At 38.1% G+C, this 17,775-nt stretch overlaps 1 protein-coding gene across 8 annotated transcripts in view; it reads left to right on the plus strand.

Annotated features, from left to right (window-relative positions):
- STAT4 (signal transducer and activator of transcription 4) overlaps positions 1-17,775 on the plus strand; it is a 115,089-nt gene that overhangs the window by 51,835 nt on the left and 45,479 nt on the right. The window contains exon 1 of one of the 8 annotated variants that reach the window (XM_047872525.1): positions 758-855. The exons of the other annotated variants lie outside the window; for them this stretch is intronic. The gene's annotated coding sequence lies outside the window, so the exon portion shown is untranslated. Of the gene's footprint in view, positions 1-757; positions 856-17,775 lie in introns of those variants that run through there. 8 annotated transcript variants of the gene reach the window in all.

Raw genomic sequence — 17,775 nt, forward strand, 5'->3', positions numbered from 1 at the left:
TTTCTAGAATTTCAACATAAATAGAATTCTACATTTTGCACTCCTTTTTAACTGGGTTCTTCACTCGGCATAATTATTTTGAGATATATCCATATTTCTGCATGCATCAACAGTTCATTCCTTTTTGTTCCTGAGTAGTATTGCATTGTATGGATGTACTGAAACTTGTTTATTTATGATAATTTTTATCAATTCTCTATACTCTAGAATGTGGAAGAAGTAAAAACACCAATCACATTCATAAATTTGGTAGTATTCCATTACTTAATTTATATTTATTTTAATACTTTACTGTACACGTTTTCTTGAAATATGAAGTAGGTATCTAAATTGAAAAGGAATGACATAGGGAGTTGAGATAGGAGAGAGGAGAGAATGGATAAGAATTGTATCCCGGGTGTAATACCACTCCAGTTTTTTAAAGCCATAAGTTAGTTTTGAAATTTTCTCCTTGTATGCATGCATATCAAATCTATATTTTTGCATTCTATATGTAAAGTTCTAAAATTGAAATACTATTTCAAATCAAAGTAATCCAACGTGGTGCTATAAACCATAAAAACTGTCTCCGTGATACAGCCACTGAAATTCATACATCTTTTCTTTGGCCAAACAGTTGTAAGTGGTCAGTGATTTCTTCCATGTTAGGTACATTTATACCATGAAAGAATACTTTAAAGAAAGACAGGTGACTCTTTTTTCGGACTTGCAGATTGCAATCCATATGACACCCAGCTCCGGATTGTGTGGTGGAAAGCCTGTGGATGTCAGTGGAATGGGCTGGAATCTGGCTCCCCTGAGCCCCAGTTGCCCTGAGAACAAGGAGGAAGGCTGTGTTGGGCTTTAAGTAAGAAGGTATTTGAGAGTACATGGTACATAGGAGATATTGATAAATGGTATTTTCCTCCTCCTGCCCCTCCCAAGGCCTTTTTCCTTAAGACTTCTTCCGGCTCCCAGGAAGTATAAGGGCTTTTACCCATTCCTTTTCAGCCCTTTGCAAACACTTTTTTTACCAGCATCTATGACAGAGCCAGGCATGAACCTGGCACTGGGATATTTGTTGAATAAATGCCCAAAGGAGACTTTTTCTTCCTAGCACTGGCATCAAAACAAATCCATGGCTGTGCAGACCGAGGACTGGAAGGGATTGTTTCATGACCTTGTTCCCACGAGAATCACGAAGGAGTTTTTCCTGGGGCTTGAGGCAGTGGTGTGACTGGCATTGCACAGGGCTTTGTTAGATGGTGCGGTGGTTAGAGCCTTTGTGGGAGGTGACAGAGCAGGTTGGGAACCAAGGGTTTGATTATTGTGGCCTTTCTCTGTGAATGGAACCCACTGGGAAATGTAACATCTTATTAAGGACCAGTTAGTGTAGCTAGAAGGTTGGTACACCCTCCATTAGTAAACCAGATACCTTGCTATTGTGAGAAGCCCGAGTAAGTTTCCAGGTAGTCCATCAAGAGACCCTTGTGAGTCTTTAAAAACATAGAAACTTGACCATGTTGAGTGAGAAAGAGAAAATGGCAAAATCATTTCCAAAATCAGCAGGTTCGCTCCAGCAGTTTGTGGGTCTGCAGTCAGGCCACTGCCCAGCGATGGTTTGTTTGGTGAGAAGTGTACGTGCGCTGTGTGTCCTGGGCCTCCGTCATCTGTGCCTTGTCTTGCTGCCTTCCCCTCACAGACGTGGGAGGCCAAAAACAAAAGCCCGAGTCAGAACTCTAAGTGACTCCAAAAGCCAATAGTGGGGTTGCTTTCGAAAGATGGAGTGCGGCATGGGAAATAAGGGAATGAAAACATTTTAAGAAGCACTGGAATAAGAGAAACCCAATGCGATTTAAAAATTAAAAAACAGCTAATGTGTCTAAACTGTTCCACTATTACAGAAGACTTCTGGAGGGGTGGTCAAACCTGGCTTGAGTTCCAGGTTGGCTTCTAACAAGGTAAATGGCCCAGGGAGGCCACCTTGCTTCAAGAATGCACAGTTCTCCCATCTGCGAGCTAGTAATTCATAGTACCTGTCTAACCGAACTATCTGGAAGAGAACTAAATGGGACCGGAGTGTGGAGAGACAAACCACACACAGAACTTCTCACATAGAAGGTGTTCAGTAGATCTTTGTTGTGTAGAAGACTGAAGGAGGCCTCTTCCTCTTAGTTATCCAAATGGAAGCATTCTGGCTCCCTTCCTTCTCTTTAAACAATATTTGATCATATTTTACGTGCCTATGAAAAGCTCGAAGAATTGTCGTCAAAACGACTAGAATTTCCTTTCAGCCTCAGTTCTTTATTTGTAAAATGGGGACAATTGCACCTGCCTCCCAGGGACTCCGTGAGAACCACAGAGAATCAGCGAAAGTACTTGGTGCACACCAGGTACACCTTTGCTCAATAAGCATCTAAAACCGCTCCTTTCTCAACAACAGTTGCTAAGGCTTGTCAGTGTGTGAATAATTCAGATAAGCAGAGTGGCTTTGATAAATAGGAAAGTAAACAAAGCTAATATTTGGTAATTTTCCATTTGAAACCAAGAGGTTTCTGTTTTTGCCAAATGGAAAGAGATTTGTCACGCATGCAGTTTTATTTTTCCACATGGTTTAGTATACATGGAAAATTCAATTAAGAAAAATGATTTTGTTAGTGAATCTCTATCAAATTTTTTAAGGGCAACTACCCAGTGTTTTAGAATTTTAGGGGAGTTTCCATCAGTGAACGGGGCTTGTTTTGGCTGTGACCTTTCGGCTGGTTTAAACCTGTCAGGTCTGACCACAGAATCATGGCTCCAGGGCACAGGCTTGTTTTCTCTCCCTCTAACCTATTCATCACCCCTATTTTGCTGATGCTGACCAGAAGATTTCCTTTTTTAAGTAAGAAAAAAAATCATCTGTTTAGCTTTATATAACGTGCATGCATGAATTGAAGTGAAATAAGCAATATTTCACCTGTCCCTCTTCCTCCCACACCGCCCCCGTCCTCTTCATTTCATATTTGATTTACCTGTCCTAACACTCCAAAATCATTTTCTGAACGTGTTTCTCAAAGTATCACTGTGTGTACGTGAAAAAAAATGTTTCCAAAAGGATATTTATCTAGAACAATACCATAACTATTATTACTTTTATAGTCATGTGTTCTACTTCTTTCTAAATAAGTTCCCTGATTTTTTAGGTCTATGTAAGTTAAACAGTGAGTAATTTCTTTATTTCATCCTTGGCGTGCTTCATAAATCATAATCACTGTTTTCAGAGAACATGGAAATTACCTCTTTTTGTAAAATATGGTCATTAACAAAGAAACATTCTATAGAAATTGGGGCTCTTCAGCCTGCAGAAATTTGGGGGACTTCCCCACATAATAAATACTTGCTGAAAAACCAGAGATGTCATTGTGATTCTCTTCCTGTGACCATACATTAGAACAGCAGGAAGGGATGGTAATAATCTGTATTACAACCATAAAAACAAAAAAAGAAAAAGAAAGAAAGAAATCATGCCTTGAATACTTCCACTTAGGCTGGGTAAACTGAAGCCACACACAATGAACTTAAGGAAAAATATCACATCAAAACCAAATCGTAGAAATGGAATTTAAAAATAATAGCATAAGGAGTTCTGGGGTGGCTTAGTTGGTTGAGCAGCCAACTCTTACTTTCAGCTCAGGTCATGATCCCAGGGTCATGGGATCAAGTTCTGTGTCAGGCAGCGCACTGAGTGTTGAGCCTGCATGATTCTGTCTGTCTCCCTCTGGCCCTCACCACCCCACCCCCGCCCCCGCTCGCTCTCTCTCTGGAAGAAAGATAGTAATAACCTAAGGTTTAAGTGCACATGCGTTCATGAATCAGTCTATCTAGCTTGCATCCTGGCTCTGATTTACTGCCTAAGTGACTTCTGGCAAGTGACTTCTTCCCTCTGCTCCCTGCTTTCCTTATCTTCACCATCAAATGGAGAGAGCGATAGTACTGCACAGTGTTTATCACTGGGCTGTGAGAGAGCTAGATGACAAAATTCGTAAAAGCGTGGTGCCTGGCACTCAAGAAGCTCTCAGTAAATATTATTTAATAAATAGTATGGTTATCTAGAACTGAGTATAAAGGACATGTTTCTTTAAGATTAGTAACAGGCAGGGGCACCCGGGTGGCTCAGTCGGTTACCTGTCCGACTTGGGCTCATGGTTCGTGGGTTCTAGCCCCGCATCGGGCTCGGTGCCTACAGCTCGGATCCTGGAGCTTGCTTCGGATTCTGTGTCTCCTCTCTCTCCCCTTTCCATGCTCACAGTCTGTGTCTGTCCCTCTCTAAAAAATAAATAAACATTTAAAAAAAAAGATTAGTACAGGCAGGACAATTATAAAGAAGAAAGAAGGATGATTTGGTGGGTTTCGGCCCATAAACATGTTTCCCGCACATACTGAGGTCAACTCACGAGGTTTAACCCTGGGGATAAAAGGAGGACTATCACACCAAAGGGCTCAAAGAACGAGAACGTGAATCTCTGAAGCTTTTAAACAGTATTCATCTTACTGACCTCCCTGGACAATAAATAAATAAATACATAAATAAATAAATAAATAAATAAATAAATAAATAAAATAAAAACCTATATTTATTTTGTCCAATCATAGGTTTCTACTGATGAGGTTAACTGTTGTAGAAGTATTTGAATTCTGTAAAGTTAATTATGAATGTCAACTTCAGTATCACTTGACTGATGCTCTAGGTGTATCACCAAGCACTGAACATGTCGCTTTTTCGAGCAGCAGCATCCTTGTGTAGGCTTCCCTGTCTTTCTCACCTGGAGGATTCCAGGAATGCTCCCCCATAAAAATGAGATTTTTCCACATACCCTGCTATTCTTAACGGGATCTGGCCTAATTCGAATGCAGGCCACAGGCACGGGTGTCACAGGGAGGCAATCTGGCTCTGGCCCTGAAGGATGTATGTTTGCTTTGCCTAAAATGATTTGTTGACTCATACACATTTTTTTTTTCAAGAAAGCTCCTTGAATTGGACACGTTTTAATTTTTTTTTTCTAAGCAGCCACTAAACCGTGAAACTTAAACAGAATTAGGCATGTGTTTTGATTTGTCTTTTGCTCTGCCAAGTTGGAAAAGTTCCCAGCAAGTGATTTATTTGCCAACAAAACCGCAAAAGCACAAATGAGACCCTTAAGGGTTACAAGTTCTTTTGTAATATCTGTGTTCTGATGGATGGCTAATTATTTTTGGCTTGAGACAGATTGATAGCAAAACAAAAATTAAGAGAGCTAGAATTCTAACACCTTTTACTCCAACTCCTAATGTTACTGATGAGTCCATTGAGGCTGTAATGACCTGACCAAAACTCCTTAGGAACAGAAAGCTGATTGAGGGTGTTTATCCTGCTCTTTCTTCTGCAATTTTCACAGAAAGTTCAGTGATACCACCTCCAATCTCAGACCCTTGGAAGCCCACGCTGCTGGTGCCAACAAAATCCCACTCCAGAAGTTAGGGGTTACTTATTGTCGGTTCACGTCTACTAGCAAGGATCATTAAATACTATATTTAAAAATCAGGAACAACCCAAATGTCCATAAGAGGGAAATGTTTCCACAGATTGTGCCTAGGCAGATAACTGAGTCGTGTGCGTTTATTTAACACCATGTTTTTGAAGACTGTTTAAGGACATGGAAAAATAATCCTGGTGTGTTATTTATTAAGTGAAAACTGTGGAATACAAATTTACATATCAATTTTATTTCATACTGTATATATTTAAAAAATAATTTTAAAACATTGGAAGGAAAGACATGAAAATATTATTGATGCTTCTCTGTGGTAGGTAAAATTAGGGATGATTTTTTTGTATTTCTATGTATACTTTTCCTAGATATACTTTTATATATTTTATTCTGTGGATATGGATTCGATTTATAATCTGGAAGACAAAGAATGTTATTTCAAATAATCCAGTGTATTTATGATCAACTGGAAGAAGGGAGTCATAGCTATATGAACTATCCTTTTTTCTTTTAAAGAGCATGTCAGCATGAATATGAGGTATGAAGCATATGCCATCTACTCATGACTTTGGCTTGGGTCAGAAGGTATAAAGACTTCGGCTTTTAGTTTGAAATGAGAACCACTGGGTGGCTTTGGTGGAGGAGTGGCTTGATTTTAACAAGGTCACTCTGGCTGTGGTGTTTAGCCAAACTAAACAAGGATGGTAATGGTAGAACAGGTAGTGAGAAGAATTGGATTTTAGCTGGTTATACATCATGATGTTAGATTTTAAGAACCATTTTAAAATTTATTTATTATATAGGGATTTGAATATGTCATATATATATTTTACCAGTGGAACTTGTGATGAACCCCCAAAAACTCCCTACTTATTATATGGGATTTAATATGTCTTTTATATAAATTTTATCAATTTACTTATTACATGGGGATTTAAATATGTCTTTTATCTTTAGTTTATCAATGTAACTTGTGAGGAGCCTCAACAAAAAAGCAAAACAAAACAAAAACAAAAATAAAGACCACTGGGTATAGCAGGCCTTTTTCCTGAAAATAGTACCAGATCTGCTTTTACCTTTCCTTTTCAAACATCTGCTCCTATACTAAGTAACAGTTGCTCTGTCTCTATGGAGAGCAACCAAGGTTTAAGACTATGGATCTCAGGGGCGCCTGGGTGGCTCAGTCGGTTGAGCGGCCAACTGCGGCTCAGGTCATGATCTCGCGGTCCGTGAGTTCGAGCCCCGCGTCGGGCTCTGTGCTGACAGCTCGGAGCCTGGAACCTGTTTCAGATTCTGTGTCTCCCTCTCTCTGACCCTTCCCCATTCATGCTCTGTCTCTCTCTGTCTCAAAAATAAATAAACGTTAAAAAAATTTTTTATAAAAAAAAAAAAAGACTATGGCTCTCAAAGACTGACAGAGGCAAGTAGATTGAAATTAAAAATTCAGGGGCTCCTGGGTGGCGCAGTCGGTTAAGCGTCCGACTTCAGCCAGGTCACGATCTCGCGGTCCGTGAGTTTGAGCCCCACGTCGGGCTCTGGGCTGATGGCTCAGAGCCTGGAGCCTGTTTCCGATTCTGTGTCTCCCTCTCTCTCTGCCCCTCCCCCGTTCATGCTCTGTCTCTCTCTGTCCCAAAAATAAAATAAAACGTTGAAAAAAATTTAAAAAAAAAAAATTCAAAAGCATTATATGAAAAGAAGGAGATGGTACCTAAGATAGGGAGGATTTCTCAGGAGGTAAAAAGAGAAACTGGGGTAGAATTAAATTTGTGTTGAACACAGGAAAGGATAAATAAACTCACTGGATAAATAAACATTAAAAAATAAAAAAATAAAAAGATTCTCACTTAGAATCAAAACAGAAAATTCAGTAACATGCTGTTAACAAGCAACCCATAAAATGAGGTGCTGGAAAAGTCAAAAGTAAAAAGCAAGGCAAAGATATATCAGGCAAATGCAGACAAAAAGAAAGCATGGTCACTATATATGATGTTATAATAACATCATAAAATAGAAATGAGATATAATAGCTGACATTTATTTAGTATTAAGGACATATAACATCTCATTTAATCCTCATGATGGTTATGAGGTTATTAGTGCCAAATTCCAGCCCAAAAGCAATAACCAGGATAAATATGATACGACCGTAAGAGGCAATTTCAAGTGAACAAATACCGTTCACAGATCAGTGTGCAACAGATCATTTCGAATCAACATGTGAGGTAAAAAATATAATAAACACTAGAAGGGATGAGACAACTCAAGTAGTGGTGAGATAGTTTCTTAGTTTCTGACCTATCAAGTAGGCAAAAACAAATGAATAAGATCTAAATGCTATAATTTAATGAAGTTTGCAATATATCACATCATTTTAATGGTGAAAATTGTAAATAATCTAAATGCCAACAGTGGAGAATTTATTAAATAAATCAGGCTAGGACTAGAGTAACCATTTAACATCTCTAAAGTGATGTTGTAAATGTTTTAAAAACATTATAATTATACATTAAATGGAAGAACAGATACATAATGATATATAGGATGTGCTCTGAATTTTATTTTTGAAAGTGTGTGTAAAACATATATGAATATATATACAAAGAAAAGAAACTAAATGGGTACCCCAAAACATTAACATCAGTCATCTCCAGATCTTGTGATTATGGGTGATATTATTTTCTTAGTGATTTTTCCATTTGAAAATTTTCTTCAAAGGGTATTTTTGCCTCTTCAATCAGAGAAAAACATAACTGACTTTTGTTTAATGATTGACTGTGATCTTACAAACATCCCACTTGATTCTCACAATGTAGAAGAGAAAAGGTACAGATTTTATATGGGAGGAAATCAAGGCTCAGAGAGGTAACATTGCTTTTTTTTTTTTTTTAATTAGTGTTATAGTTAATAGCAGGGCTGGGGTAAAACCCTGACTTCTGACCCCAAATCCTGAGGACTTTCCAGGATATTCTTCTGGGTAAACCATGCCTCCACAAAGGCCATGTTCAAATGCTGCTGGTTCAGCATGTCAAGTGATCATGACCCTGAGGTAATAAACCCATACAGCCTGATAGGATGTTGCATCCAAGATAGTAGGAGAAAGAGGTGACAATGTTTAATTAGCTCTAAATGAGCAAGGAGCTAAGGGAATAAGATAATACATTTTGATGGAAGCTGAAAGTGGAAATAGTCATGGGAAGCCAGAGCTGGTCAGCTTCAAAGGTTCTATCACCCGAGGGACAAATTTTACCTAGTTAGCGTCTTTTCTAGAGGTACCCTGGGAGAAGAAAGATACTTTAAGCATAAACATGTTTGTGTGATTTGCATTGTAGGCCAGACTAAAGATCACTTTGAATGTCACCCTGGGTATCTGCAAACCAACATTAGGATTCATTCAGATCACTGGATCTGCAACCTGGCTTCATGCTCATGGTTGAGTGATGGGCCATTTGGACACTCACTTTCCACTATTTATGAACTATTAGCAGTTTTTCAGTTTCCATTTCTCTCAGTTGCTGGATAGTTTGTATTAATACTTCTGTTGCACTTCAAAATAGATTTCAGACTTTTGTTCAATGGAAAATGTACAGGGACACTTTGATGGTTGCTTTGTAAATGTCAACAATCTTCAGAGAATGATTTTATTTCTTCAGTTGGAATGATTTTTCCATTTCTCGCTTTAGGAGTTCTACTTTTCTGATTTTTTGCACAATATGTAAATTAATAAAAAAGTTTTTACGAGTGGAATCTTTGTTATGAAAATGGCTTTAAAATGTTTTTCCAATTGCTTAATAACACAAAACTTTGTAAAAATCAAATAATGAAAAGTCTAAGAAGAAACTAAAAATCCCCTGAAATTCCACCAAAATCAGAAAGCCACCGTGAACATTTTTGTCACTGCCTTTTCATGCTTTTACTGCATACACACTCATATAATTTACCATAAATTAGGTATGATACATGCTGCTTTTTATTGTAAACTTTTTCTCTTTTTCCCCTTATCTCTATCCACGCCATCACCCCCCAAGATATCATTGTTAACCAACATGTGCTCTTCCGTACCTATACCTGATTACTTAAATAACATGGGAAAATGTTCAATTTATCCCCAGATATATTATGTGTATTTGTGGAATTTTGTAAATGGAGAAGTCAAGATTTTGTCATTTACAAAAATGAAGTTTTAGTTCTCATTTCTCTGCTTTCCAAATTTCACATCACAGAAATCTCTTGATTTTATGGTAGCAAATGGTCCGTGGAGTGAACGTGGCACAGTTTATTAAACCATTCCTGCTGGGTGAGCAAGCACTTCACCACCAATTTTTCTCTATCATAAACAGTGTTGTAACAAACAACCTTGTACACGCATCCTTATGGGCTAGTGCTCTTACTTTTATGGGATAGATTCCTAGAAATGGGCTTAGTAGTCAAAGCTATAAGTACTTTAAATTTTAGGAGATGGTGTCAGGTTGCTTTCCAAATAGGTCGTAGAATGTACATTTTCATCAGTAAAGTGTCTGAGGAGACTCTCCCTCATATCTCCATTAGCAGTAGGTATTTTCATTCCTTTTCATTCTGGCTTACCTGATGGTTGAGAAATAATATCTCTCTATCTTAAATTCGCTTTTCTCTGACTGAGGCTGGGGATCCTTTCTCACATTTATTGGTTGTTAGAATGTGCTTTTTTGTCAATCTCCTATTTACTTTCTTCTATTGGGATTTCTCATCAATACCAAAGGATTCTTTATATATTAGAAATAAACCCATGCTTCTATGGTCAATTAACCTGTGACAAAGGAGGCAAAAATATAGAGTGGAGAAAAGATAATCTCTTCAATAAATGGTGCTGGGAAAACTGGACAGCTACACGCAAAAGAATGAAACTGGACCACTTTCTTACACCGCACACAAAAATAAAAATAAAGACCTAAATGTGAGACCTGAAACCATATAATTCCAAGAAGAGAACATAGGCAGTAATTTCTTTGGCATCAGCTGTAGAAACCTTTTTTTAGATAGGTTTCCCAAGGCAAGGAAAACAAAGAGAAACTGAACTATTAGGATTACATCAAAATAAGCTTTTGCACAGCAAAGGAAACCATCAAGAAAGCAACCTACTGAATGGAAGAAGATACTTGCAAATTATAAATCTGATAAAGGATTAATATCCAAAATAGATGAAGAACTTACAGAACTCCACACCAAACAAAAAAATAATCCAATTTAAAAATGGGCAGAGGACCTGAATAGACATTTTTCTAAAGAAAATATGCAAATGGCCAACAGACACATGAAAAGATGCTCAACATAACTAATTACCAGGAAAATACAAATCAAAACTGCAATGAGATATCACCTCACTAGAGTTGGTGAGGATGTGGAGAAAAGGAACCCTCATGCACTGTTACTGGGAATGTAATTTGGTGCAGCCACAATGGAAAACAGTGAGGAGGTTCCTCAAAAAATTAAAATTAGAAGTACAATATAACCCAGTAATTTAACTACTATTTACCCAAAGAAAATGAAAATATTAAATTCAAAAAGATGTAGGCACTTCTATGTTTATTATAGCATTCTTTATAATAGCCAAGATATGGAAACAATCCAAGTGTCCATCCATAGATGAATGGATAAAGACGATGTGGTGTATATACGTACAATGAAATATTGCCCAGCCATAAAAACGGATGAGCTCTTGCCATTTGCAAGAACATGGATGGGCCTAGAGGGTATAATGTTAAGTGAAGTTAGTCAGACAAAGAAGGACAAATACCATATGATTTCACTCATATGTGAATTTAAGAAACAAAACAAGGGGCGCCTGGGTGGCGCAGTCGGTTAAGCGTCCGACTTCAGCCAGGTCACGATCTCGCGGTCCGGGAGTTCGAGCCCCGCGTCAGGCTCTGGGCTGATGGCTCGGAGCCTGGAGCCTGTTTCCGATTCTGTGTCTCCCTCTCTCTCTGCCCCTCCCCCGTTCATGCTCTGTCTCTCTCTGTCCCAAAAATAAATAAACGTTGGAAAAAAAAATTAAAAAAAAAAAAAAAGAAACAAAACAAGTGAACAAAGAAAAAAAGAAAGACCAACCCCCTCCCAAAAAAACAGACTGTTAAATACAAAGAATAAACTGGTGGTTGCCAAAGGAGAGGTGGGGGGGGTGTGAAATAAAGGGGATTAGAGTGCACCTATCATGATGAACACTGAATAATGTATAGAATTGATGAATCACTATACTACACACCTGAAACTAATATAACACTGGTTATTACACATCAATAAAAAATGTTTAAATATTTTTAAAAATATCTTTCACAGTACATAACTATCACATGAGTTGATATTTTCCTTAGTCTAATATGCCTTTTGGATTTATGACATCTTTTTCCATACAAAAAATATTTAAATGTAGTGAAAAATCCATCTTTTTCATATAGTTTCTGGGGATCTTGCCATTGGCTAAAAGTCTCCCAACTCTTAAATTATACAAGTTTTCCTAAATTTTATTCGAACATTTTTTAAAAATTCAGTCTTTCATCTAGATAGACTTCTTAGAGAAATCCAATTTCTTCTTCTGGATTGATAGACAAGTATACCAGCAAGATTTTTTTTAATAATCCTACTGAACTGAAATACCAGCTTTCTATGTTAATTTTCTCATATGATAATTCTCCACCACTCTCTGTTATGCTCTGCTGATTAGTTATATGTCAATATTATTGATTATAATGTATGCTTATGAGTTAGACATATACTACAAGTCATAGTGTATGTCGATACCTAGTATGACAAGCCTTCCTTGTCTGTACATGTCTCCCCCAACTTGGAGACAATGATCTGGTGGTTAATTGATTGCAAGCACACACTCTGGTGTCAAATTGAATCCTGGTTTCAAGTCAGTTAACATCTCTATATCTTAGTTTACCTATCTGATAAATTGGGATGATAATATTTGTCACAAACAGTTGTTGTGAAGATTAACTGGAGCAAAACATAGAACACTTGGAAAATTCCCTGGCATATGCTAAGCACCGAAAAATTAGCCTTTGTCATTTCTTAACTGTTGTACAGGATTTCTTTCTTATGGACATCATTGACTCTTCCCTTCAACCCAAACCCTCTGGAAGCAACTCTTGGGAGTCTTAACTTCAACTGCATTAAATATATGTATTCATTTTGGGCCAATTAAAATTTTTATGATACTATGTGTCACATCCTGGAACTCTGTTTGTTCTGTGTTATGTTTTTAGTTTATGCCCTCTTAGATCTTGTTCAAAGTCTTCAATATGACTCTGGGTCAATGACTTTCATATGACTTGCACCTTTCTTGTTAAATGTATTCCTGTTTTAAAAATTATTTTTCTTATTATTCTGATTATAACATTTTCCCCATGTCTAGTTCTAGATGGTTATTGCCATTGTAGAAAAAAATGTCATCTTGTTTATTCCTTCTAGCATTTTTTATTAGAGTCTTTTGGGTTTTTTTTTTTTTTACTGTACATACAGTTATATCATCAGTAGGACAGATGTGTGTATACCTTCTTTACCAAGATTTACATTTAATACTCCATTTTCCTGTCTTTATACTCTTGTTTAAATACTCTTTAACTATGATAATGATGTCTCCTTGTTATCACAAGAGTAGTGGTAAAAGGGTGACCAAAGGATCCCACCAGACATAAGCACAGGACCCTGACTCCTTTACCATCAATAAAAGATGTGTCCTACTACACAGAAAGCTGGAGACTCAGTGTGGGTATGAACCCACTCAGGGGACAGCTTTCATGGTTCAAGCCTCCCCAAGGCAGCCTCACTACCAATGATAGTGCTTATCCTGGGTGAGGATCCCATCCGGCGTTACAGGGAAGAACAGTGAACTTGAAGAATTCACTGTTTTTATAGATAGAGAATCAAGCCTGCTCTTTAGCTGAGGGAGCCTTTACCTCATTAAGGTTGCCTGCTACAAATACAACTCTGAAAAATGAGATGAGTAAAAGAATTGTCAGGGCCTTGCACTGTTGCCATATCCAGCCAGATCATGCAGGGACACCCAGGGTCCACGGCAGATTACCTCTACCAAAAGCAAGTATAACTGCCTCAGGTATTAAGGCCCCAGTTGTCTCAGGAAGTCATTTAATAATCTTGTAACCAAACACAGGCTCATTTTCTGTTGGTTGGTTTGTTTTCACCATGGCAGCTGTCTTGAGGTTTCATGAAGAATGGTTAGTCCTTGAACAGATTTATCAAAGAAACTATTCTAATTTCCAGGGAAAATAAAACAAAATGCAGCTGTGGCTCAAGGGGTTTGGCTAAATAAAGAAGGAATGCATTTTTTTAAAAGGCAGCAATGATTTAGAAAGGTCATCGTTTATCGAATAAAATACACCCAATTTGAAGAGTTTCTTCTCTCTAACTTCCCAGTTCCATGACTTTTCACAAATAATTTAAGCCCTGGGCTTCCTAATATGTGCCTTGCAGGCTATTGTCAGTATTAAAAACAAATTGTATAAAGCACCCTGCATGTAATCGGTATTCAGTAACGCGCATGCTCCATTATTGTTATGTTCAAACATGTAAATAGTAAGTGGAGTTTGTTAACATTTACCTTGTGTTCTTCCTGTCATTCTGAATTAAGCAGTTCATTTATCTCTTAATTACAGGGCTGTATTTTGAATTTTAGTCATCCTAATGATTTAACTAGCCTCCAACTCTTTCTTCCTCTTTTCACTGAATGACAAAGTTTCAAAGCCAACATTCATCTTCTACAAAAACCTTTGCTGAAATAAAGCAAAGAGAAAGATCTGATATGAACTATATACGTGTAATCTGTCACTTCTTGTTTCATTTTAATCATAAAAGTTTCACATGCTTAATTATTTTAAAACTTCTAATACCAAAGAATTGGGGAAAAGTAAAATTTCCATTCCTCCCAATCCCATTTCCCCAAGGAGAATCATTAATGAGAGTGTGATGTGTTCATTCCAGGTTTTATTTCTATGCATAGAAAGTGTAATAGTAGTTATTTTCTTCCAAAAATTATATGAATTATGCTGAGGTGAAAGCACTATATTATTATTATTTCTAATTACGAGCTTGTTGGTTAATTTTTTTTAATTCAAAGCAGCTTTTAGTGTGTTTGTGTGCATGCACAAGTTAGTCCTAAAGAAAAGACAAGGAAGTCCCTCCTGTCTGATGTGTCGAAAGCCCCAAATACATAGTCTTCCTTTTTCTAGGGCTTTATATTCATGTAAATATACTTCCTAGAACATAGCTCTCATTGCCTTTATAATAGTTTTTTTGTTCCTTTCTGTGAAACCTATTAATAGGAAGATTTTTATCTTCTGTGACTTGCCATTATGAGCTTTCAGCTCTCCTAACACCCCCAGGAGGTAACAAAGAAAACTCCTTATGTTTACAGAGTGCTTTACAGATTACAAAGCTCTTTCTCAAATGTCTGCCATGCTCCTCACTGTGACTCTGTGATGAGTGGCAAGCATTATTTCCCCAACTGACTAATAGGACAATTAAAGTAATAAAGGTTAAAAGGCGACTTGCCTAAGGTCACACAACCACCGTCACAAACCCAGTTACCCTCAGTTTCTTAGAGAGTTCTCAGGCAGCTTCACAGAGTCAATTGTCCAGGATGAGTCGAGCCTTCACAGACATAGAACATAGCTTAGGAAATACACTCAGAGTTTATAGAAGACATACTTGATTCCTTTAAGAAGTGTTTTCTTTTCATTTAAAAGAGTAAGCTAAGACAAGCTATATATACCTGCAGCTAATTTTTAGCTACTGGATTTTAAGATAGATGCATTATTATCAGCATAAATAGAAATAAGGCATTAATCATTTCCATCCATGGAGAATCTGTACCTCACCTCTCTTTCATCAAGAAACTCTTTGTGGTGATGAGAGGATTTAAAGCTAACTAAACAAGGGAGTGCCTGGGTGACTCAGTTGGTTAAGCATCAGACTCTTGATTTCGGCTCAGGTCATGATCTCACAGTTGGGTTCGTGGGATCAAGCCCTGAGTCAGGCTCTGCGCTGACATCACGGAGCCTGCTTGGGATTCTCTCTCTGCCCTTCCCCCTCTCTCAAAATAAATAAATAAGCTTTAAAAAAATTAAAAAATAAAGCTAACTGAACAGGAGAGGCAAGCCACTCTATTCATTTGCTTTTGTTCATTCCCGGCAAAAGAAATAGCATAAGGATGTGTGAGACCTGTGACTTCAATAAGACAATTTAAAAAATAGGGGCGCCTGGGTGGCGCAGTCGGTTAAGCGTCCGACTTCAGCCAGGTCACGATCTCGCGGTCTGTGAGTTTGAGCCCCGCGTCAGGCTCTGGGCTGATGGCTCAGAGCCTGGAGCCTGTTTCCGGTTCTGTGTCTCCCTCTCTCTCTGCCCCTCCCCCGTTCATGCTCTGTCTCTCTCTGTCCCAAAAATAAATAAACGTTGAAAAAAAAAATTTAAAAAAAAAAAATAGACTTGATTTTTTTAGAACAGTCTTAAGTTTACAGAAAAACTGAGTGGAAAGTACAGAGATTTCCCATCTACTCCCTTAGCTTCCCCTCCCCTGTGTCAGTGCGTTTCCCCTGTCATTAGCAGCTTGCATTCAGTGTGGCACATTCATTACAACTGATGAATCAGTAATACATTACTATTAAAGAAATTCTATAGTTTATTTTAGGATTCATTCTTTGTGTTCCATAGTTCTGTGAATTTTGATAAACACATAATATCATGTAGCCACCATTACAGTCTCATACAGAAAAGTTTCACCACCCTAAAAATCCTGTGTTCCATCTGTTCTTCATTCCTCCCTCCCTCCCTTCCTACCCCCGCAACTCCTAGAAAACACTGATTCTTTTACTGTCTCCATAGTTTTGCCTTACAATACCTAGCCTTTTTATATTGGCTTATTTAATTTAGCAATGGCTTTAAGTTTTCTCTTTGCATAACTTGATACCTCATTTCATTTTATCACTGAATAATATTCTATCGTATAGATGTACCACATTATGTTTATCCATTCACCTACTGAAAGACATCTCAGTTGCTTCCAAGTTTTGATAATTTGAATAAAGTTGCTATAAACATTCATATCCTGGCTTTTTTAAAATTTTTTAAAAATTATTTTCTCAACGTTTATTTATTTTTGAGAGAGAGACAGAGTGTGAATAGGGGAGAGGCAGAGTGAGAGGGAAACATAAACCCGAAGCAGGCTCCAGGCTCTGAGCTGTCTGCACAGAGCCTGACTCAGCGCTCGAACCCATGAGCCATGAGATCATGACCTGAGCGGAAGTGGGAGGTTTAACTGACTAAGCCACCCAGACACCCCATCATATCATGGCTTTTGTGTTGTCGTAGACTCTGGGTCTAAAGTTCTCTCTTGTCTAGCAAGAGAGCGGGATGCAGGATTGAAAGCGAGAGATGACTAATGTCTGGGAAAAGACAAGAGCCCTGAATAAGGGTCCTTGCCCCATATTTATTCAGATCAGAAGGCTTACAAACGTGATGGGCATGCACAAAGAGACAAAGAAACTGTGAACATTAACTTGGCGGCATGAAGGAAGAGGAGGGTTTTGAAGACATACGGTGTTTGGGGTTTGGGTCAATACAAAACAAAATCTGGGCGCCAGGCAGTCGGGGAGGAATGTTGTTTACAGAGGACATGAGGCAGCACCTCTGTTTATCTTAGCTAGCCTAGGGGATGAGACAGATAGGGAGAGTAACCTCAGGGTTAATAAGGCACCTTTTCTTTTGTTAACCATCTTCGCTCTGGGCTGCTTTGCCCGCAGCACAGCTGTCCATAGTCCAATTCACCAATTTACCTAACCTGGCCCTATTCTCCTGTGAAAGTAGCTTTCTGCTACAGTACTAAATTGGGGGTGCTTCCACCCTGAATATCTAATCTTGTTTATTTCATATACCTATGTATTTGGTACCTTTGCACCGTTCCTATTTTAGGCCTTTGCCTCTCCCTGTCTATTCTGGGGCTCTTCACCCCCTCTCTATTTTGGGGTGTCTTTGCGCCTCCCTATTCTTGGGGTGCCTTTGCACCCCATATTCTTGGGTGCCAATCTGGTTTACCCAAACTCAGGTGTGAGCATTTTATGGCTTTGTATTTCTTTATGCGTTGTTAACCCATTGGTGTAAGCCCAGGGGATTCCTAATCTTATCCCCCACATTGTGTGAGCCTAAGTTTTTAATTCATTTGGGTAAATAGGAGTATGATTGCTGGATCATATGGTGGGAGTATGTTTAACTTTGTAAGAAACTGCCAAACTATCTT

Source organism: Prionailurus viverrinus, chromosome C1 (genome assembly GCF_022837055.1).
Source record: "Prionailurus viverrinus isolate Anna chromosome C1, UM_Priviv_1.0, whole genome shotgun sequence".
Lineage (NCBI taxonomy): Eukaryota > Metazoa > Chordata > Mammalia > Carnivora > Felidae > Prionailurus > Prionailurus viverrinus.